Here is a 22,979-nt window from a genome sequence, read left to right as displayed (position 1 = left end):
CCTGCCCCTCATTTTCTTGGTTGCTTCTGTGCCACTCCCGGGGCCTTTCTAATTGCCTTCTATGTGCTGTTCTCTCTGGGTAGGAGCACTCTGTCTCCAGCCCTCCACTGGCCACTGGCCAGTCCCTACCTTCTTTAGAGCTCCTCTCAGGTCAGAGAGGCTGTATCATCTCTTCTGAGATTGCTCAGCTCCCCTCACTCTGCCTCCTTCTGCTCTGCTTGAGTTGTCTTCACAGCTCTTACCTTTCCCTGAAGTGATATCCTATGCTTGTTTGTTCTTAAGTGCTGCAACGATGTCCAGTTCCAGCTGTCTTGTTCACTGAAAGATTCATAGTGCCTTAAGTTGTACCTGGCACATGGTAGGGACTCAGTGAATTATGTCCAGTGAATGCATGATTGTCCAAATGGATCATTGGGAAATTCAGACATTATTAGGCTCGTGGTGCTTTATTTTATTAAATGAAGTTTTGGAGATGTAGAATTTGTTTATCCCCACCCCAAGTCTGCAAAGGTGAATTTATATTCTTATATTTGTGTTACTTGGTATTAGAGATCTGAAGTGCTGATCACTCACTCCTTTCCTCCTCCCCTGGATTCCAATGGAATTTAAACACACAGTGAGTTGGATGGAGATTGATTTTTCCATTATTAAACTGAGCACCGCCTGATAACCTACAGCGTGGGGGCCTTGGAGAAGCTTGAGTTGAAGCAACTTGGTTTCCAGAATGTAAAATGAGCTACCCACTCCTTTGGCAGTTACCTCTCTCCCTCCAACTGAATGTTGAGTGGGTCTGACCAGGAAGCCTTATGGCATGAAACAAAAGACAGAGGGCGCACTGACCTCAACAAGTCATGAGCAGGCCATGAAAAGACAAAATGGAACCTATTTTATTTATCTACTATTTAGAAATGTGAAAATGTGGCTCAGTGGATGTCAGATTCTACTGGTTTCATTGGCAAGTTCTCCTCATATGGAAAAGATTCAGGAAACAGGTGGAGAGTGAAATTGAAAGGATTGCTCCAGCTCTGCCCCCCTCAAGTGGGAACCAAGCAGTATCCCCTTTTCAGTGGGAAAAGGGGGACAGGTTGCAATTATGGTTGTCCCCTGGGTGGTTGCAGTTGCAACACGTCTATTAAAATATACCAACTAACAAATAATTTGAACCAGAAAAGAGCTATCAACTCTGAGAGTTGCTGCAATTGTGAGTCGTCTAGACATCTGCCAAATAAAATAGTAGGTTCTATTTGTACGTATGTTTAAGGGGGAGAATGGATGTTAATCCAGCATCTATTCAACATCTGTCAATAAGAAATGTGTATCCTTATGAGAAAATATCATATCCTACTCTTGATATGTTTAGTATGACTAATACTAACTTCATGTCCAAACTCAGCAGCTTTTTATGTTTCAGGTTCGTGGGAGTAAGGGAGAAGTACTATACATTTTGGATGCTACCAACCCTCGACACTCCAACTGGCTTCGCTTTGTTCATGAGGCACCATCTCAGGAGCAGAAAAACTTGGCTGCCATTCAAGGAAGCTTATTTGCTTCTTATTTGTACTATGTACTGTGAGAGGAATGAACCAATTTATAACTGCACTCCCTGTTTTAAATTTATTCCCAATGACCTGCTTCAAATAACAGTAACTAACTCATAAAGCAGAGAAATCTCATGTATTCAGCATATGCAGAAAAGGGTTAAATCTAGTTGTAAATTGACACCAGATCATTCTCTTTATGAGAATTCTTGAGGGAATGAATTACATGCTCTGATAATGTCCTTGGCAGATCTTGTTTTCAAGTACTTTTGAATCATTCAGTGAACATTTATTGATAGTTTCTTTACTTGATGGTTTATTTGGCTCATAGTGCAATATTCTGTGTTATTACTTGGGAAAGGCTTCATGGAGAAATTTTATTTGGGTATATCCTCATGACTAGATTTTGAGCTTCTCGAGGATAGTGTATTAGCCAGTGTTTCCCAGAGAAATAGAACTGATAGGATCTAGATATCTGTCTTTCTGTCTATCTATTTATATATATCTCTATCTATCGAAAGATTCATTCCAGGGAATTGGCTCACGTGGTTATGGAGGCTGGCCAAGTCCAGAATATGCAGAACAAGTGTCCCACTTTGAATCTAGAGGCCACAGGCTGACGTAGAAGAACCAGTGTCCCACTTTACACACCGTTAGGCTGGAAGAGCAGATATTCTAGTTTGAAGATCATCAAGCAGGAGAATCCTCTTATGTGGAGGAGGATCACCCTGTTGTTCTGTTCAGGTCTTCAACTGATAGGATGAGGCTCACCCACACTGGAGGACAATTTGCATTAGTCAAGTCCATCTATTTAAATGTTAATCGCATGCCAGAACACCCTCACAGAAACACCCAGAATGATGTTTGAACAACTATCTGGTGATCCTGTGGCCCAGTCAAGTTAATACATAAAATTAACCATCCTCAGTAGGAACCGTATTTTATTGAATTCCATATCCCTGTATCCTTGCCTAGTGCTGCACATTACATTGGGCTCTGACAGAAACTGTGAGTTGAACATAGCTGATTCCTCAGCAGAAATTCCGCCAAGATGAGAAAAAGTTAAGCAATAAGTTTTTAGAGGAGTCCTCTAATTAAAACTCCTTTATCAGATGGTTAACAGAATGTAGAAACATTGCAATTCACTGGGAAATTGGTTGATTGCATGTGAAAGCACAGCTCCTGGTACCTAAGCTGCAAAAAAAAAGCAAAGCTATGGTTGGCAGAAGTAAGAGAGAAGGGAAAGAATAAGGAAACTAATATTTCTTTAAGAAGTTACCATGTGCGGGCAGGCCCAGTGGCTTAGCGGTTTAGCACTGCTTTCTGCCCAGGGCGTGATCCTGGGGACCCGGGATCAAGACCCATGTCAAACTCCCTGCATGGAGCCTGCTTCTCCGTCTGCCTCTCTCACTCTCTCTCTCTCTCTCTCTATCTAATAAATAAATTAATAATCTTTAAAAACAAAGAATTTACCATGTTTATTGTTCTAGAAGCTTCATTGTACATCATGTCATTTACTCTGATCCCAAAGACTGTAAATTTAATAATTTGCTGAGAGTTATGCTGATTTCACTCCATTCTGAGTGTAAAGTCCACAGTCAGAAGAGGGAAAATGCACAGAATTAGGTTTTAAAGTAACCAGAAAGGATAGTCATCTAGAATATTCCATTTCCTGATGTTATTAGCTAACCATATTTTCTCCATACAGATAAGCATTGGATAACCAATGTAATTACTGTCTTTTTTTGTCTGGATAAATGAGAGATGCCTCTTACAAAAGGCTAGATTGGGCTGGAAAATAGAATCTTTTTGGCAGCTGGAGATATTCAAGCCACTTTTTAGGTTATTCATGATATACGTTGATCCAACCACAAATTTCAACTGATATTTTTAAATGTGCATACATTAATTTTTTCCAAGCATTTTGTATTTTTTATGGCTTCCTGATGCAGTCCTCTTCCAGCACCTCCAGCATGACCTCACAATTTTAATTTACAAACTCAGTTCAAGTGTCTCCTTGTGAATGTTACTGATATCAAAAAGCCTACATGTAGACTCATGGAATTTACTTTAGGCAAACCCACTGTTTTGTGTTCTTTCTTTATTCTGTGTTTTAGAGAATGTTATTCTGTTTAAACTACATTTTTTCCTTATGCTTAAATAGTAACTCTTACCTTTCCTCAGCTGCCTTTTGTTTGTGACCTTTCTTCCTATTGGTGGTTATGTCTGTATCATCGATAACACTCTACGTTTGCCCAGACTCCCAAAGGATTGGCTGCTCAGCTTTGAGTTCCCTTTAACTGTATATTTTGCTTGCAATGATCCCTTTAGGTAATGGAATACTATGTCGGTAAGTTTTTATCTCTACCTTTTACCCACATCACTCCTCTAGGCCCTACTTATGTATTTCTTTATAAGGGAACCACCTGCACGTCTCTCTTGTTTAGTAGCCGGTGTTACAAAGACTCACACAGTTCTCCCGGTCATTCGGTCATTCAGTGTCATACCTGTCTTCTGCTATGTCAGGTGCGCTTCCTTCCTTGAAATAGAGTAGGAATCTACAGAAGATGACTGTTGGCAACTTTGATACTCTCAGAAATTATTGTTCGATTTAAGAGGAGGTGAAGTGGGGGTGTGACTGGAAGAGGATTCATAAACTAGAAGATCTGTGAAGTTTCATATTCAAATTAATTAGAATCTGTTCAGAGGCCAGTGTGAGAGCCTTTTGGTGCACAAGTGATGACAGTGTCTTTAATTCCTTTTAACATTATCTTGGCTTTTCCTTAGAGTGGGATCGAGTGCACTCTGTGTTCCTTGCCACAGAGCACAGTATGGATCTTTGTTCGCTCCCTTGGCGGAACGTCTGTTTTCCTTGAATGCTAGCTGGAGTAGCAGACTGTTCAGGGTTCAGAATCACATCTGAGCTGGGAGCAGAGGACCCAGCTATAATGGGTCACAAGGCTGACAGTGATGTCAGCCTTCTGATTCGGTGGAATAATCTCCTGAGGGTTGCATTCCAGAAACATCGAGCTGGTAGGAGAAGACCATAATGTTTCCTGCTTAACATTATGAATCACTTACATTCCAAATTGTATCTGAAATTTGGGGTATTCAGGAAATTTCTTGTTTGAGCTGTATGTCCCAGGATTGGAGTAAATGAGAAACATTTGTGGCTATGTGGCTTGCTTGGTGGAAAACATCAATAGTTGGTCCAATTTTTTTGGACAAGGGATTAAGAATTTGAAGTCTGTTTTGGCAGAGAATTGGAACTCCTTTTTGGAGACTTAGTTCACTGGTAGTTTTGCAATTTATTTGATTTTGGAAGATTTGCTTTGGAAATGATGATTTAAATATATGAATTATTGAAGGATCTCATAAGCAAAAAATTCTTCCCACATGCACACATTTCAGAACAATTCATTGAACTGTATGTTCAGACTTCTGAAAAGTATTTCCAACTGAACCAGAAAATTCTAAGTGTGAAAGATGTGGCTTAAAATGAACCAAAAGAATTCTTAGGCTCCATAAAAAATGGGTGATTCTTATTACTAAGTATTAATTTCTTTACACCAAAGGAAAAATGTAATATTGGAAGAAATATTTGACCTACTCAGATTTTACAGGCTTTTAAAAATTTCTGATCTTTTCATAGAAAATTATTTATGTACAGAATTACATCATTTAAAGTCAAGACTTTGAATTCTTGGAATATTTTAGATATAGTGCTACATCTCATGTTCTTAAAGACATAGTTCCAGGCATCCCTTCCTGGGACTTTTTTGCAGCATAATATCAACATAAATGAAAAGGTGGCTTGGTGTTATAAGAAAAAGGAGCATATAGAAAACCTGGGTTTTTGGAACACCTCATGAGGGATGTCAGGTTGTGGGGATGGACTGAATATGTTGAGAGAGCACTAGGTATTGAGCCAAACTTGTGATGTCAACAAAGCTTTGTCCCAATTCTGATGTCAGTTTCGTTTTCCCATTAGCAGGAGAGCTATTTTATTACATATTATTTTCTCTCCTTTCTCTGCCTTGTGCAAGGATGGGTAGTCTTAGGCAGTTTATTTTGGAGTCTTCTGGTGACACATGATATTTCAAAATGGCGGAGCCGAGAGATCAAATGTGGATTCCTGTGAGAGAAGCAACTTGATTGTTTCTAAAGCACAGACAAGACTTTCTCCATTGTCATGAAGACATTGAGATCCATGGGCTTATTAAATGTTGTTGATGCAGCATTCAGATCGCAGGGGCACCAACCTAGCAACCAAAAAAAAAAAAATCAACTGGATTTTTCATTTATACCAAAAATTATAAAGACTTTTCTCTAATTCAGTTTCTTTTCTGTTTTTTAAATCAGATTTATATAAATTTTTTTTAATAATTTTTCTAGACTCTGTTACAGAATATTAGGGAGCAGCTATCTAATGATTTCTTTAGTAATACCATAATAATATCAGTTAAATATCTTGGAGATCTTTTAATGGATTATTTTATAGTAAAGTACATATTTGTCTTTCCTTAGTTAAAAGTTTAAAATAAGTACAATTAGAAGCAGTAGGTCCTATGAAATTTTAAGTACTAGCCCTACTGTGGCTACATATTACTATAGGAAGTTAAATTATTATATTACTTATAAATATATTATTTTAATTCAATTGGAGATTATCCGCACGTCAAACGACTATTTTTAGAAATATCCTTAAGCTGTATAGATTGATAACTTTGAAATACATCATTTAATCCTTAATAATGATGATGGTGACGGCAGCTAGCACAGAATAGGTACTATGTGCCTATAAGTGGTCATGTGTATTAGAACCTTAATATGTACCATGAATATGTGAGGAAGGCACTAGAATTGTCCCCTCCTCTGTCAGGTGAGGTTGCTGATACAGAATCTAAGTAACTTGCCTGAGCCACACAGCCATTGAGTAGCTGGATAGGAACTGAGTCCAGGTAATTTGTCTTCCCTGTCCACCGTGTAAACCTCTGTGCTCTAATACCTTAGAGTTAATTTGCAAAAGAGTAAACACAGATTTTAAAAGCCTTCCATGCTTCTGAATTTACTATTTAGATAGTTTTGAAACTACTGAACATTTGCAAACAGTTTCATTTAAGAATATACATAGTTTAGAGTTATTTAGAACTCATGTTCCTTGATATTTTTAAGTTCTCAAAACATCCTGAATTCATTCAAAGGCATTGCACCTTCTTTTCTTTTATACAAAAGTCATGCGTAGGCAATATGTGTTTTAGCCTCTTTTTCCCTTTGGTGAGGGAAATTAGCTTTGTTGGAGGATGAGGAAAAGTTAGAGTCAGTGGACAAAACAACCACTTGATATAGAAGTAGAAAGAATGCAGAACTGAGCCCAGTTTGGATTCTGTTAAGAAAGGCAATTTAAAGGCCTAATTTCTGGCCCTGACCCTTGTTGGCTGAACACTTCACTTGATGCATTCATTCAACTGATAGCCCTCGAGCATCTGCTGTGGGCCAGGGCCTGTACAGAACACTGGACATGTTATAGTTCAAAAGATAATCTAGTCACTGTTTCCATAGTGGTAAAAATAATCTTGGAACTCTTGTTTCTGTTGTGAATTAATGATGATAATACCTACCTCATTGGATTTTGTGAAGATTAAGTTAAATAAGATAACATAAGCAAAACACCTGGCCCCTATGTGTGCCATATAAGTTAGCAAGTATTTTTATCACCACTCTGCCATGTGTATAGTTTTTGTCTCTGTAGTTTTGTTTCTATATAAAACAGAGCAAAGTCTGTTTTATTTCTCTAACATCTCAAGGTAGCTGGTATAAATCCCAAGCATGCCAAAGACGTTTAAGTAAATAATCACCACTCAAGGAACAACGTGCTATGTGGATGACAGTCCTAACGGGCCTACTCCCAATGAAGACAGCAGCAGCCTAGTGCCCTGTTCCTGGGCTCCTCAGTTGGATGCACAGGGAAGCATGTGTTCACTTAGGCCACTTGAATATTGTTTACCGGGGCCATCGTACTGGCTACGGCTGGGTGGCCTGTCTTCTCTTTGGAAAGGTTACTAGGACTTTATAAATGTAAGAAATGTCCTGTAGGGAAGATATCTTGTTGTGCTGTGCAGAGACCTTTATTAGATATGGTGGTTTGGCAGCTTTAGAGATAGGTTTAAGATCATTATTATTATGCTAAACCGCTTTCAGCTTTTTAAGAGAAGCAGGTTTTGTGCCAGCTGATTGTTTCTTAGTCAACCTTGTGCCTGCAGTCAGCTACCTTTCCGAATGGGGAATGCTGGATGTTAGTAGGTAGGGTCTTTAGAAATCATTTAAGTGAGCCTACACCTTCATAATTTGTAGGGCAGTAAAGCCTACCGCTGAGGCATCAACCAAGGAGAAGCTAGAGTGTTTGTTTCCTAACTGCGCTGCGGCCTTTGTTAACAGGATTGGTGATACTGAAAGTATGAAATAGAATTTAAAAAAGGAATTCTGTGAAATTCTTCTTTGGGAGGAAAAGTGCTGAGTCTTCGATTTTATATTTAAAGTTATTATTATTACTAATTGAAAATTAAATTCTATTTAATTTCTAATTTAACATTTTAAGTGAATTTGAAGCAGAATTGTTTAAGATTTTCCCAAACCCTCTAGAATAGAAATCTAGAGTAATATATCCATGGGCCCACTTAGAGAAATGATTTACTTATATATGTGTTTTTGTCACTGAACTGAGTTCCTCAAGAACTGAACTGAGGAACACAGAACAGCTATGTTTATTTTCTCACTGCCCACCCTGGCAGTCGGGGCTCAGTGAATGCTGGGTGATCTGGCCTCCTCTGTTCCCTTTCGTTTCTCTCCTGATGCAGTACACCTCGTCCAGTGTGCCTTTTCAATTCGGAAGAAAGCTTATGTCTCTTTCCTTGGAAGTCACAGAAAGCAAATTCTTCCACTTGAACTCTGGTCTGCTGTTCATGTGCATGGAAGTATTTGGTCTGGCAAAGTGTTACATTTTTACCCTGGGATTGCTGAGTATGTACTGGTATGTGTGTACACATTTTGGTCTACTGTGTAAGTAGCTTATCTCTGAGCCACATAACTGTGTGGCCAACAGCATCTTGTTGTTAGGTCATAGATCTTTTTATGGTTATTACCACAGATAATCAGAGCCTTCGATTAAGATACCCCATTGACTAAGAACCTGGCAGTCCTGTCTGGACTACTCAGAAACCTGGATATAGAGCAGTGAAATGACTAAGGTTCATGGGAAGATGGTATTTGCTGCAGGGTTCTTTCAAATTATGCTTAACAAATGTAATAATGAAAGATTAGTATTCTAAAATTAATCCACATTGCATTAAATACACAGGTTTAAGAAGAGATATGGTAAAAACTAAAAAGGAGAAAGTTTACAATCTTTTGTTGCTAAAAACTATGATGAAAAGAAGAGGCATTCGAGTTAGATTCAGTAAGGCAAATAACATGAATACATCACTTATCACAAGAGGAAATTAAAAGAATATAACACTTTTAAGTGTTAAATCTAATATCTAGACAACTAAAATTAAACATACATATTGCTTGTTTCCAGACAGGATTTCTTTGTGTAGGAAGATAGAGAAGAAAATGCCTTTTTTTAAAAAATTGGGGATATATTTTATGATGAGTATTAGATTATTTTTTAATGATTGGTATAAAAATAGTCAATAAGCTGCAAAGTGAAGTTAATTTAATGCACATAACATAAAACACTTGAATTAGCTAGATTTAGTTCTTTATGAAGGAAAGTTGTGTTTCTAGGGAGATTTTTATTCAAGAAAAATGTATTCCATCTAGTAACATGAGTGGATACTCATAAAAGATTCAGCCACTACTTAGCCATACAAAATAAAATGTGAAGTTCTACATTGCATCATTGAATTAATAAAATATTCAAAAGACGGTTTAAAATTTGTCTTGTAATATAAATTTTTATGATTTATATTTATAGTTTATATAATTCAGTGAATGTAACCTGCACAATAAAGATGTATTCAGCTAAGTATATTAAATTATGAGAATTTGAGAAACAAGCTCACAGAACCTTAAGAAAAATGTTTCTTAGAACCTTAGGAAAAATGTTTCCTAGAACTTTAGTCATCCTTCATTGTGCCTTAGCCCTCTTTGGAAATCTCACATGATCCAAAAAAGACTGCTCAGGAAGGGAGACAGAACATGAAGACTCCTAACTCTGGGAAATGAACTAGGGGTGGTGGAAGGGGAGGTGGGCGGGGGGGGGCGGTGACTGGGTGCTGGGCACTGAGGGGGGCACTTGATGGGATGAGCACTGGGTGTTATTCTGTATGTTGGCAAATTCAACACCAATAAAAAATAAATTTATTATTAAAAAAATCAAAAATAAAAGAAATCCTGTGCCTAAAAAAAAAAAAAAAGACTGCTTGGAGAAAAGAAAAAGGAAGATAAGTTACTGAGTTGTAGGCCACTGTTTGTGGTGCTTTATTGCATCAAGAGGGTACAGAGTTGAATAGAAGAGGAGTTCTAACTCCTAACTCTGGGAAACGAACTAGGGGTGGTGGAAGGGGAGGTGGGCGTGGGGTGGGGGTGACTGAGTGGCAGGCACTGAGGTGAGCACTTGACAGGATGAGTCTGGGTGTTATTCTGTATGTTTACAAATTGAACACCAATAAAAAATAAATTTAAAAAAAGGAGAGGAGTTCTAAAATGTGGCCTTCCCTTTTTTGGAGTTTGTTTTTTTTTTCTTTTTTTTAAACTTTATTTTATTTTAATTTATTTATGATAGTCACACAGAGAGAGAGAGAGAGAGAGAGGCAGAGGGAGAAGCAGGCTCCATGCACTGGGAGCCCGACGTGGGATTCGATCCTGGGTCTCCAGGATCGCGCCCTGGGCCAAAGGCAGGCGCTAAACCGCTGCGCCACCCAGGGATCCCGGGAGTTTGTTTAACAAGAGTCTAAAAAGTAATTAAATATATTATTATCATGGCTGACTTATGTCAAAACTATACACACTATTATTATTAATTAAATGCATAATCAACTGACTGATGTGTCTATTATTTCTTAGGTTGGTATTTACTTTTTTATTTTTTTTAATTTTTAGATGAAGAACAAAATTTTATTCTAAAAATAGTTCTCAGTGACAATTAAATACCAAAACCTGGTCATTATAATAAAAGGAAAAAAGAGTTAAAGGAATTTGCTTTAAATTTTTCTCCTTAAAAATACAAAATTCTCACGAATATATTGTCAACTCTCATTTACCTGAATGGGAGTGATTCATGTTTTGGATTATCTAAAGTCCTGGATTGGATTCTCACGTATCTCAAGTGAATACATTTCTCAGCGGGAACAGAAGCGAGTATTTGCCGCAGTGAACAGGACTAGGTAATGAGTTTATGCCCGTGAAATGTGCACTAGGGGAGCAGTGGTTGGCCTGGGAAGTGAGCGATGCAGCTTCCACACGGAGAAGACAGGCCTCAGGCCACCGGAAAGGTATTCAGGGACATGAAGTGGTTCCCTATCCTCAGAGTGCTCAGAATCCGGCTGCCTACGGGGTTCTTTTTTTTTTTTAATTTTTATTTATTTATGATAGTCACAGAGAGATAGAGAGAGAGGCAGAGACACAGGCAGAGGGAGAAGCAGGCTCCATGCACCGGGAGCCCGACGTGGGATTCGATCCCGGGTCTCCAGGATCGCGCCCTGGGCCAAAGGCAGGCGCCAAACCGATGCGCCACCCAGGGATCCCCTGCCTCTGGGGTTCTAATGGACCTCAAGCCGGGAAGCACATAGAACACAAGAGATGAAAAAGGTAAAATTGAAAACACCCCCACCCGCCTAGTCATTTTACAAAGAAATGGAAACGGTGGGGGTTCCTACCAGGCAAGTATGTGGTCTGTTACCAACTCTGCCCACCCAGGCTTTCTTGGATTCCTTCTACAATACACATCTCAGGCCTGCGGCGTTACCTGGTCCTCAGCAGACTAGGCCTTAATGCACAGTGCGTAGACGTGATGCTTTTACATAGAAATTCCTAGCATCCTCTGAAACACAAAAGCTGATCACAAGTCACATTTAAATCCTTTGCAGTGCAGACGAGGGACATTAGGACATATTAGTGCATTTCTGGATTAGCAGAAATTTACTAAGATAGCAACACTCTGTCGGATGGTCATATAGTCAGATTAAGTACCATTTTTTCACCAAACATGAACGAGTTTTGGCTGCTTGTAACAGGAACTACATTGACTGGCCCTGGGGTCCCTACAACATGGGGCTTTCTCTAATACCATAATACAGCCATGTGCCCGCCCCCAGGAGACCAGTGGCCTGAAGAATAATAAAAGCTTATCTTTAAAAGCCTTAAAAATGTACTCCAAAGCTTTTGTAGTATAAAAATGCTATGTCCCCAATCTGAGTAAAATCAACAGTGCACAAAAATGCAGCATTTGGTATGTAGGTGGGAGCCTGAGGGGTTGTGTAGGTAGTGCTGCCCTACGGCCCCTGGATGGACTGGCACAGCCTTAGCTTGTGGGGTGGGTTTGGAAATCACAGGAGGAACTTAGGTTAGGGAAGTTTACAGGACATTCAGCGATTCTAGGAGCAGAAAGCTTTACACCTCTTAAAAATATTCACTAAACAGAAAATAACTGTTCCATATGAAATAGAGCAATTTCTGGTAGTGACACTAGTCTCACATCAGCAATAACCTAACCAAATCTTTAAAACACTGTTCAGTGTTCCAATTTAGTGAAATACACAGAGGAAAAAAATACTTAGATTACCTCTCATTGAAAGTTCAGGCTCTCCCTAGCAGGGCAAAGCCCAGATATCATTGCTGGTTTGACTGGGCCCTGGGGGCAGTGCACCCGGCACAACGCTTTAAAGTTATGCTTGCGAGCTGGTGAACTCCTATAATTTTTGCTGTGTGGTGTTTCTGTCAGCATCCTGAGGGCCTTATTTGTATGCGGGGAGGGCACAGCACCCATGGGGGACCATGTCTGCCGATCACTCCCCTGCTGTGACCAGTGCCATACAAGGAAAGGGCAGGCCTTGTCTTACTGTGTATTTCTTAAAAGTGACTATAACCATTGCATTAACTCTATGTTCCAAATACTCCTTTAGAAAACCCAAACCAAACCCGTTTTCCCTTTAGGAACCAGGAGGACGCTCCAGATGTTTATATAGCACATTGTATATTATGTGCATGGCCGAATCACCGAAATGATCTGACAGGGCTGTATCCATCTTCTTCCACTGGTCCTGGACCTCCTTAGATGATGGCATCATGTTCACCAATGGTTCGTGATCGAACGCCTCTTCTGGAATAATACCTTCTGCCTCCGATGTAAGGAACCGACGGGACACCCAGTGTCAGCACAATACCGCCCAGAGAGCTGCCAGTATCCACTCTGGATCCTGGATTTCCTTTAGAGCTAATAGCTGGTGTGATTGTGACTGATAAGAAAAGGCCGCGGCTGAACTGTCGTGGGGATGGTCTCCGAGGCCAGTGTCGCCTGGGTTGTGTTCTGGGACCCTGAGCTGCTGGAGATCCTGTTGGCCCAGCCCCCAGCTGCTGGGATTCTGGCTGTAGCCACGCGTCTTGGAGATGGAGATGGCGGTTGGTCAGCGGGTTCCCGGAGCTGCTGGTGGCCTGGCTCCTAGAGCTGGAGGTCACAGAGGTGACATTCCCTGTTGGTGGTTTCCTGAGGCATCGAATTCTCTGCATGCAGAGATCCGTGCAGGCGCGCGCTGTCCACAGGCGCCTGGAGCAGCGCCAGCAGGAGCAGCAGCGCCCAGGCCGCGTCCCAGGCCCCTTGTTCAGGGGCAGGACACGCAGCCTCAGGGTCCCGCCCCAGCTCAGCTGCCTCCTTCAGGCGGGATTGAATGGGCGATTGATTTAATTCATCTCAGTGGGCAGAGATGACAGCGACATTTCCTTGTGTCTTTCCCTTTGGTGAACTAAGTCCTGTGATGTATGGCTGTGCACAGTTAGGGGTGGGTTACATGTCTGTCTGTCTATCGGTTTGCTTTCCTTCTTTCTTTCTCCTTCCTTCCTTCCTTCCTTCCTTCCTTCCTTCCTTCCTTCCTCCCTCCCTCCCTCCCTCACTCCCTCCCATTCTTTTTGTTTTTCAGAAAGGAAAATCAAAGAAAAAGGAGCATGGTCATTCTTGCTGACAGTTTCCCTGACTCTTCCTCTAGCAACAGCATGGAACCAAGCAGGCTTTGGAGAGCTTTCCCTCCGCGACTTAGTTCCATGGGCCCATTTGTAGACTTTGGAATGTAGTGTGCTTGTAAACAGCTTTCCTGATCTTTCTTCATTTTTTTCTCTATTAAATTTAAATGCACATTATTGGGTATTTATATGCTATATTAAACTTTTATAAATATATTTTGCTTTGTTTCAATTCATGGTAGGACCAATGCCATATTGTACACAAAAGTGACATTTAATAATCCCTTGAAATACTTTGTACCTTGCCACACGTAAGATTTTTAATTCTGTTGACACCATCTGAATCCCATAGGAAACCCTATGGTAATTTTAACCCTAGAATGTCAGTAAACAACTGGAAAGATACTGTAAATAACACTGACACATCAGCTCCTGACAGCACACACTCACACTCACTCATCGGTGCACTCGTTCTGTTTTCGTCCTCCCGGCATAGAGAAGTGTCTGTCCCCTCCTCTTTCTGAAGAACAAGCCTGTGTACCCCCTCTGATGAACACTTAGGACGTAGAGCATCCCCTCTCTTCATTTGATATTCACCCTCTGACACTGATGATCATTGTCATTGATATTAAACATTCAGACTTTTTCTTTTCAAAATTGTTCCCTCTTGATTCTACATCCCCTTTCGTCAGGGATCCCCTCTTTGCTTGGATATTCTAGGTCTCCAGTTTTCTCACCTCCAATGTGCTCCTCTGCCCGCACTGAGATGGCTTCTGCCCTGAGCTTTCTAGTGACTCTCTCAGGCCACCATGCACTTTGTGTCACTAAAGCACTGCAGGCTTTTTGGAGCTCCTTCTGCTGATCTGCCCAGTGGCATTAGGGGTTGTTGACAGATGACAGATACCTCCCTCTTAAAGCACTCTCTTCCTTGACTTCACTGAAACCATCTCCTAGCCACTCATTTTTTTGTTCTATTTTTTTGCAGCTTATACGCTTTTTACCCAGCTATTAAATGTCTGAGTGCCTTCCACTTGCTCTACATTTGCATTTTCTCTTTTTCCTTTGCTAGATTCCTCTGTTCAGTCATCACAGGGCCAAGAAACCATCCTTGAACTCCAGATGAGATTAGCTCTCTCCATTATATACTCCAGTAGCACCATGTTCATCATTGTCCTTGCATTCATCAGGTTATTTTCCATTTCTTTGGTGGTTGATTAATGGCTTATCCCTACCTAGTCTGTAAGCTCTTTGAGGTTGGGTACTGTGCCTGCTTTATTTATTTCACTGTGTTATACTTAGTCCTAGCATGACTCTTGCACATACAGGCTCATTTTTTTTTCTCAAAAGAATTGTTTATCTATATAAGAAGTATTTCTTTCTTCATTAAAATAAAAAGAAGTAAAATTAAAAATGGTTGATATTGAATGACTATTGCTCTGAACTTATCTGAAGGCTATTTAATGTTACATTTTGGTCAAGGTTAACATGTTTTCATTGACTAGAAGGTGTATCAAGAGTCCTTTAGTTTTTTATCAGATAGATTCTATTGTAGCAATATAACAGACATCTGAAATTTCAAGTTTGATTGTATTAGTCTGGGCTCTCCGGAAAAGCAGAATCAATAGGATGTGTGTGTGTGTGTGTGTGTGTGTGTGTGTGTGTGTGTGTATATATATATATATATATATATATATATATATATATATATATCTCACTCTAAGAATTGGCTAAGGTGGTTATGGAGGCTCACAAGTTCTGAGATCCGCAGGGTAAGCCAGCAAGCTGGAGACCAAAGGGAGCTGGTGCTGTACTAGTTTGAGTCTGAAGGCCTAAGAACCAGGAGAACTGAGGGTATAGCTCAGGTCAAAGACTCTCAAGCTCGAGACACAACCAGTGTTTCAACTTAGGTCCAAAGGCAGAAGAAAGCTAATGTCCCAGTTTGGAGGCAGTCAGGCAGGAGGAATTCTCAGGGGAGGGTTAGTCTTTTGTTCTGTTTGGGCCTTGAGCTGATTGGATGAGGCCCACCCATGTTGTGGCTAGCAAGTTCCTATAGTCAGTCAATGAATTCACATCTTAATCTCATTTGAATATATTCTCATGGATACACTCAGAATAATGTTTGACCAGATATCTGACACCCTATGATTCAGTCAGGTTGATACATAAAATATACCATCATATTGATCAAATGAACAAAATTTATTATAGATTTCTACTTTTTAGTCTTTTTTTTTCTATTTCATTAGGGTGAGGTGGTTGCCTTATAATTTTCTTCAAATGCTGCAATTGACAAGGCATATTTAGATTTTTTTAAAAGATTTTTTTTATTTATTAGAAACAGCAAGAGAGAGAGAACATGAAGGCAGGTAAAGGCCGAGGGAGAAGCAAGCTCCCTACTGAGCAAAGAACCTGATGCAGGGCTGGATCCCCGGACTCCAGGATCACGAGCTGAGCCAAAGGCAGGGCATGTTGAATCTGTGCCTGACTTTTCAGTCACTCCACACATCGAAGCTGCTCTTTCAGTCTCCTTTTCTACAACTTGTCTGCAATACCCAGTGTTCTAGCTAGGTTTGTTGCTTACCATAATCTGAGCTACGCTTGGTAATACTGTGACTTTGCTGACATTGTTTGCCCTATTTTAATAAACCCACTCCCTCTCAATCTTGTCTTGTCCCAAACTTTCCTAGTTTTCAAGGTTCAGAGTGAATCTCAAACACTGTTGTGAAACTGCCTCTGAGACTTCCATAGCTGCTGCTCTCCATGCAATTGTCTTGGCCCCTTTTACTTTTTATGGTAATTTAACCAGTTCCTATTCTGTTTCCACCAAAAGCATGTCAAGTCCTACAGAGCAGAAACTGGTATTGACTTTCTTGTGAGTGGTGGGGGTTGGGGGGGTCCTGCAGGATGGTGCACATGATGTGCTACAATAAATGCATTGAATGAACACTCGGTTTCTCTCATAGGTTTTTGAATTGACTTTTGGTATGTGAGTGGAGTGTGCTTGGCCTGATTCTGGTTCTCTTTCCAGGAAGCACATCTGCTTATCTACTCTGTCCTCTTATTTCCAGTCGGTTAAAATACTCTCAATTATTGGTTAACTTTTGATTTCTTAAGAATTTGTTGGGAATGCGAACTTGATTCCTCAATCCTTTTTCTAGCAAGTTCCACTTTCCTGAATGACATTCTTGCCTTTATCATCTTATTAATTTACAGGAAAATGCCAGTTATTTTTCTTAGTTTTTAGTCCATTGGGTTCTTTGTGTCTGGCCCTCAGTGAGCAAGGTTTTGAGTCAGGTACTGAGATTTCTACATAGATGAATATGATGTATTGCGTGCCCTCTGGGAGCAAGGAATCTTTGGGGAAGGGAGGAGGCAAGGGGAAGGAGAAATCCGTGTTTAGTGAAGTCTCCTGCCATTGAGAATAATATATATTTGGGGAATGATAATTTATATGTAATTTGAGGATATAACCCCTTCCCCCATGGAGTTTGCAGCCCAGTTGGGGGATGCATCTAAATAAATACAGATCAGGGTGGGAAATACTTTGATAGGGATAGCAAAGTTGGTTAGGGAGGCATGTGTGGGGAATCTGTTGCTCAAACTTGGTTATATAATAATTTGGTTGAAATTCTCTTTTCTGATGTGATATGGACCGGTACGTGGTCAGGTAATAGAAAAAGTTTGTGCTAGCAGGGAAAATAGAACTGATATTTCAACCATTTAATTTTAGTTTAAGTTTTGTAAGTATACATTGATTCTTTTTTAAAATAATAAATTTATTTTTTATTGGTGTTCAATTTACCAACATACAGAATAACACCCAGTGCTCATGCCGTCAAGTGCCCCCCTCAGTGCCCGTCACCCATTCACCCCCACCTCCCACCCTCCTCCCCTTCCATCACCCCTAGTTCATTTCCCAGAGTTAGGAGTCTTTATGTTCTGTCTCCCTTTCTGATATTTCCCACACATTACTTCTCCCTTCCCTTATATTCCCTTTCACTATTATTTATATTCCCTAAATGAATGAGAACACATTGATTCTTTAATTTTTAAAACTATGGGCAGCCTGGGTGGCTCAGCAGTTTAGTCCCACCTTTAGCCCAGGGCGTGATAGTGGAGACCCGGGATCCAGTCCCACGTCGGGCTCCCTGCATGGAGCCTACATCTCCCTCTGCCTGTGTCTCTGTCTCTGTCTCTATCTCATGAATAAATAAACAAAATCTTTTTAAAAAAAATAAAATTTATGACCAAAGCCTTCTTGATTCTGAGCATAGGTTTTCTCACTAGAGTTTGCAACCATATATATTTTTTATAACCACTCCTTATAGTATTCAGTTTTGCTATTTTTAAAGTAATATGAGTAAAGCCTCCTTCTTGTAAAGCAAGTGGAGTATAAACTCCTTCCAGACTTATGATTTTCCTCCATCTTTTATAATTGCTTTCGTTCTGTAACTTTTTTTGTTTTTTTCCTCTTTTCTTTTCCTTCTGTAACTTGACAGTTCTTTTTACAGATTTACCTTTGAGTGTTTTTTAAAAATATACAGCTGATTTTCTTAGAAACAAATGAATTTTTTTCTAACTCGTATATCTTTGGTTTATGTAATATTTGGTTAAGTTATCGATTAAAATATCTTGTACAAGTGTCATAAACATATGTGGGAACACACACAAGGGACTCTCGCGACACAAGCATGCTAGTCAAGGGCTGAGGACAGAGGTGTGCCAGTAAAGCAGAGAGCAGGCTGCCAACTGAGAAGACTTTGCTTTGGACGTCATTCAGCTGACTTGATGCAGTGTCAGGTAAATCTGGGAATGAGTTAAGTGGAGGTCAGTTAAAAAACTTCTGATGTAAAATAGAGCAAAAATGCTCTGGGAACACAATATGCTCTCTAATTGCTTGTCTATAAAATAGCCACTCTGTTCTCTGTGACATAATCTTATTCTAAAGTTTCTTGGCCTGTCGAGATTGGTAATTTATCTCAGTAAAATAGTTGAGGTATACCTTTTTTTTTCCTGTGAAGAGTACCTGTTTCCTAGGATCAGATCACATGTTTTCTGTGTAACAGATTTTTCTTTTTATTCTTCTTGTCTTTTCTGTTGACTTTTTTTCCATGTCAGATTTTTTTTTTTTGTAAGATATTTAAAGATTACTGTCTTTGCCTGAGCCCCTCAGAGAAACATAGCATATATGTTAGTGATTTGTGGTTGTTGTTTTTTATTTATGGACTTAGTTTTTTTGTCTAATATAGGATCCCATTCTTAGGAATCCTATTAAATTGTTTCCTTGCTGTGTGGCTGATTATTAGCTGTGATTAGAAACCATCAGAGACCATTTTAGTGTCACCTGGATGGCTCAGTTGGTGAAGCATTTGACTCCTGATTTCACCTCGGGTCATGATCTCATGGATTGTGGGATCCAGCCCTGAGTAGGATTCCACACTCAGCAGGGAATCTGCTTCTCTCCTTCTTGCTCTCCCTCTTCCCCTCCATTGTTTTCTCTCTCACAAATAAATAAATAAATCTTTTTTAAAAGAAAAGAAAAGAAACATTTACATTTGTTTGAAACTTCACTTTTTAATAGGACCCGATGAGTGTGCCGTAAATATGAAATTAACTTATTTTGCACAGTTCACTCTTTTGAATACACCTGTCATTTTTCTGCTTCACATAAATTTCCTTGATTAAAAGATGCTTCATTTTTACCAAGGGAATAATTTAAAAAATATTATTTTGCTTAAGTCATTGTATCAGTCAACTTTTGCCAAGAAGACTGCTCAAACAAATAACCTTAAAGTCTTAGCGGTTTCTAGCAACAAAGATTTAGCTCTTGTCCATGCAAGTGTGGGGTACAGGAGGCTGTGACTCTTTCCAGCATTTGGTTCCACTTGATGTGTAAGGGAACAACACTTACAAGAGACATGCATTTTTCTGGCAGAAGGGAAAGAACAGTCACCCAAACATGACGACTCTTAAAGCATTCTCTTGGACATGATTCACTTTGCTTCCAGTCACATTTCATGTGTCAGTACAAGTCATTTGGTCAAGCCTGATACAGTACACACCTCATACACACACATCACTCTGGGCTAGATCACAACTTGGTACAGTCCCCCCTCCTGGGATGGGAGTAAATAAATAGGAATGCAATGCTCTGTTACAGTCAGGTCTTTTTTTAGGTTTTAATAATAAATTTATTTTTTATTGGTGTTCAATTTGCCAACATACAGAAAACACCCAGTGTTCATTTTAAAGATTTTTTGTTTTGTTAGAGGAGTATTAAGGATATATTTTGTGAATTTTATTGTGGAAATATTTTTTTCCTGATATTTTTCAGCTTTATTTTTTGAACTCTGTAGAACTGATGTTAATATACAGGTTGAGATTGAATTAGGATCTTTGTAAGGAAGAATTAAGTGAAAGGACATTACATATGGAATTCTTACTTCCTACTTCATTATATTTTATTTTCTCCACCTTTATCACTTGTCTCCTACTTCTATTGATAATTGAGCGGGAGTTCAAACTTTTTTCGTCCATACTGGTATAGTTTCAGTTTGTAACTTTAGGAATTTTGAAGATTATTTCCTATTGTATTGATTAGTCATTAGTCAATTTGGCTGGATAATCTGACGCTATCTACTACCATTTCAATACACTAAATTATGCCTTTGCCAATTTCATAGTCATGTTTTGTTTTTTTTTTTAACAGCATCCACATGTGGACAACAGTCTCCCAGCAAGTAAAGAGAAACCAAGTTAAGTCACAGACAGGTGCAGCTGAAATACCAAATCACGCATGGCCTTTTCTAGAGTTATATTTACTTGTGCACAGTGGGGACTATATTTCCTTACAAAACAAGAGATAGTTACATTTGCTGTTTTGAAATAGCAGAACTGAACTTCAAATGCATGAGAACATGAAATCTTAGTGGGGTATGGTACTTGAAAAGGGACAGTGGGCAAGTTGTCAGAGAAATTGGAGATTTGTGAGTGATGCTGGATGTTGGAAGGAGATAGGAAGTTTGAAAAGTAGATACATCTAGATATCCAGGAGTAAATGTTTTGTGATAGTGATGGAATCAGAAAGAATTAGACTGGAAGGCATTGTGAGTTTATTTGGTCCTAGCTATTGCCACAATACAGAAGCAGTTCCATTGGTAAAAGCTTATCAAATGGTGGCTTACATTATCCTGTGTAATTTCAGAGAAGTCCCCTCCCCCAATCTTCCAAGATTGTGTATTCCAGTTTTTCACTGTCATATCCCACTTAAGTGTGTTTCTTAATTCCATACCAACTGTCCTTTTCAAAGGGTGAGGTCTGAGAGGGGCAGCAATGATCACATCATCCTGTATATGCATTTCTCTTTAACGTCATTAAAGCTCTTGGGAAAGATGTTATTTCACCTGTGATTGAATCTAGTTCTGAAAGGGATGAGATTACAAAGTCTACCTACACCATTTTACAGATTAAGTGAAAGAGTTTCAAAGATGATGAGACTCGCCCAAGGTGAAAGGGCCCAAATGGGAAAGCCAAAGCCAGAAGAACAATCTTGTCTCCTAATTAAGTGCTCTTACTTTGTATATGACATATAAGTGGCTATTTCATGAGTATATTAATATCAGATGTACATAACAGAATATAAGTTTTCTTCCTGCACACAACATTGAGGTAGCATAATACATAATAGGTGTCTGGCCAAAGAAAGGAAATTGTTTTGTGAGTCACTGAAAAGTAACCATAAGAAATAAAAGAAATATATGAGGACAAATTCCATTTAGCTGTCAAACGCATTGGGTTGTTTTAGCCTCCTTTAAGAAATGTTTTATCCAGGAAAATTGAAAGCTATATATAGATTAACTCATTCTATTTCACTCCTGAGTTCACTACGCCAGTTCTTCTCATGGTTCTAGTTCTAGACTGGCTCTAGGATTTGCTAAGTGTGAGCTTTACAATTGTTTATCATCACTTAGTCTCAACTCTCCCATTGGTAAAATGTGCACAGCTTGGAGGTGTTCTTCTGGGAGATGGAACCAGATTTTTTTGAAATTTTTTTTAATAAATTAATTTTTATTGGTGTTCAATTTACCAACATACAGAAAAACACCCAGTGCTCATCCCGTCAAGTGTCCCCCTCAGTGCCCGTCACCCATTTCCCCCCACCCCCCGCCCTCCTCCCCTTCCACCACCCCTAGTTCGTTTCCCAGAGTTAGGAGTCTTTATGTTCTGTCTCCCTTCCTGATATTTTTTGAATTTTTTAATCCAGAATTACTCTTTTAGGTAGGTGCTATTGATCCTATTTTGTAGATAAGGTAATAAATGAAGTTAAGATAACCTTTCCTGAGGATACATTGCTAATAAGTTGTATACCAGAATCCCAAGTCAGGTCTATCTGATTCCAAGGCAGAGTCTCTCCACCCAGTGTACTTGGAAATGCACTTGACTTTTTCATCCATCTCTCAGAAGGTGAAAACCTGATAAAGTACGTGATATTTTTAGACAATTGCCAAGTGCTTTATCGATGTGAGGTATTGTTGTTTCTTTTATGTGTTCTTAGCCACTTATTGGAAAATAGCAGTACGATCCAAGGCATAAATAAGTTTTCTATTTTCTGCTTTATGGATGAGGAAATTGAGGCCCATGGGATAAGGAAGGATATCTAGATAGGCAGAAAGTAGGAGAGTAGTGTCAGTTCCTAGTCTAGTTCTAAAGCCCATCGTCCAGTCTCTCTCCTTATTCCTCTCTAGATCTGAGTTTTTATTCTGCCATAGGGGCTGATTCCATCACTATGTACTGTGTTGGAACTTCCCAATCAGCTAAGACACTCTAGCGAGGTAAGAGTAGGTTACTAGTATGGAAAGAGGTAATGACATCGATGATAGTATTTTTTAAAGACTATATGCATACAGGTAATCATTCAAACTTCATGACAGTTGGATATAACACTATATGGCAACCCTTCCATACTTTATGAATTCAGAAACGGTCATTGTGGTGCATTAGGATTTTGGCAGAGCACCCGCCTCAAGAGAATACTCTGTAGCAGCTCTACCATAAGACACTATCTCCAGTTTTCCTGTTGAATCATTCCAGCCAGGTTACTTACTACATTTTTCTGGGCTTGTTTAATCTTCATTTCCTAAGTTTGTTTAAAAAACCCTAACAACTAGGACATTCAGAGAAGCTCTTGTATGTGCAAATTTGCCTGTAAATCTGAATTCTCTAGGAGATGGTACTACCAAAATGATGAATCTAATAAAACTGTAA

The 22,979-nt window shown here is 39.4% G+C and overlaps 1 protein-coding gene and 2 long non-coding RNA genes across 3 annotated transcripts in view; 2 read left to right on the top strand and 1 right to left on the bottom strand.

Moving 5' to 3' along the window:
- Positions 1 to 1,599, top strand: part of LOC140598716 (rho GTPase-activating protein 20-like) — a 45,775-nt gene extending 44,176 nt beyond the window's left edge. Inside the window, exon 11 of the mRNA XM_072757242.1 lies at positions 1,412 to 1,599. The gene's annotated coding sequence lies outside the window, so the exon portion shown is untranslated. The remainder of the gene's footprint in view (positions 1 to 1,411) is intronic.
- A 238-nt stretch (positions 1,600 to 1,837) lies between these two features.
- LOC140598531 (uncharacterized) lies at positions 1,838 to 5,796 on the bottom strand. Its single transcript, XR_012000968.1, has 2 exons — positions 4,046 to 5,796; positions 1,838 to 2,732 (listed from the first exon to the last, which is right to left on the bottom strand). It is a non-coding gene; the product is annotated as an uncharacterized lncRNA (long non-coding RNA).
- Positions 5,797 to 12,391: 6,595 nt separating this feature from the next.
- Positions 12,392 to 21,112, top strand: LOC140598529 (uncharacterized). The gene is made up of 2 exons (XR_012000966.1): positions 12,392 to 13,833; positions 20,425 to 21,112. It is a non-coding gene; the product is annotated as an uncharacterized lncRNA (long non-coding RNA).
- Positions 21,113 to 22,979: the final 1,867 nt, after the last annotated feature.

The sequence above is a fragment of the Vulpes vulpes genome, chromosome 4, assembly GCF_048418805.1.
Source record: "Vulpes vulpes isolate BD-2025 chromosome 4, VulVul3, whole genome shotgun sequence".
Taxonomy (NCBI): Eukaryota; Metazoa; Chordata; class Mammalia; order Carnivora; family Canidae; genus Vulpes; species Vulpes vulpes.
Note: the sequence above shows the minus strand (reverse complement) of the source record. Positions and strands in the feature narration are given on the sequence as shown.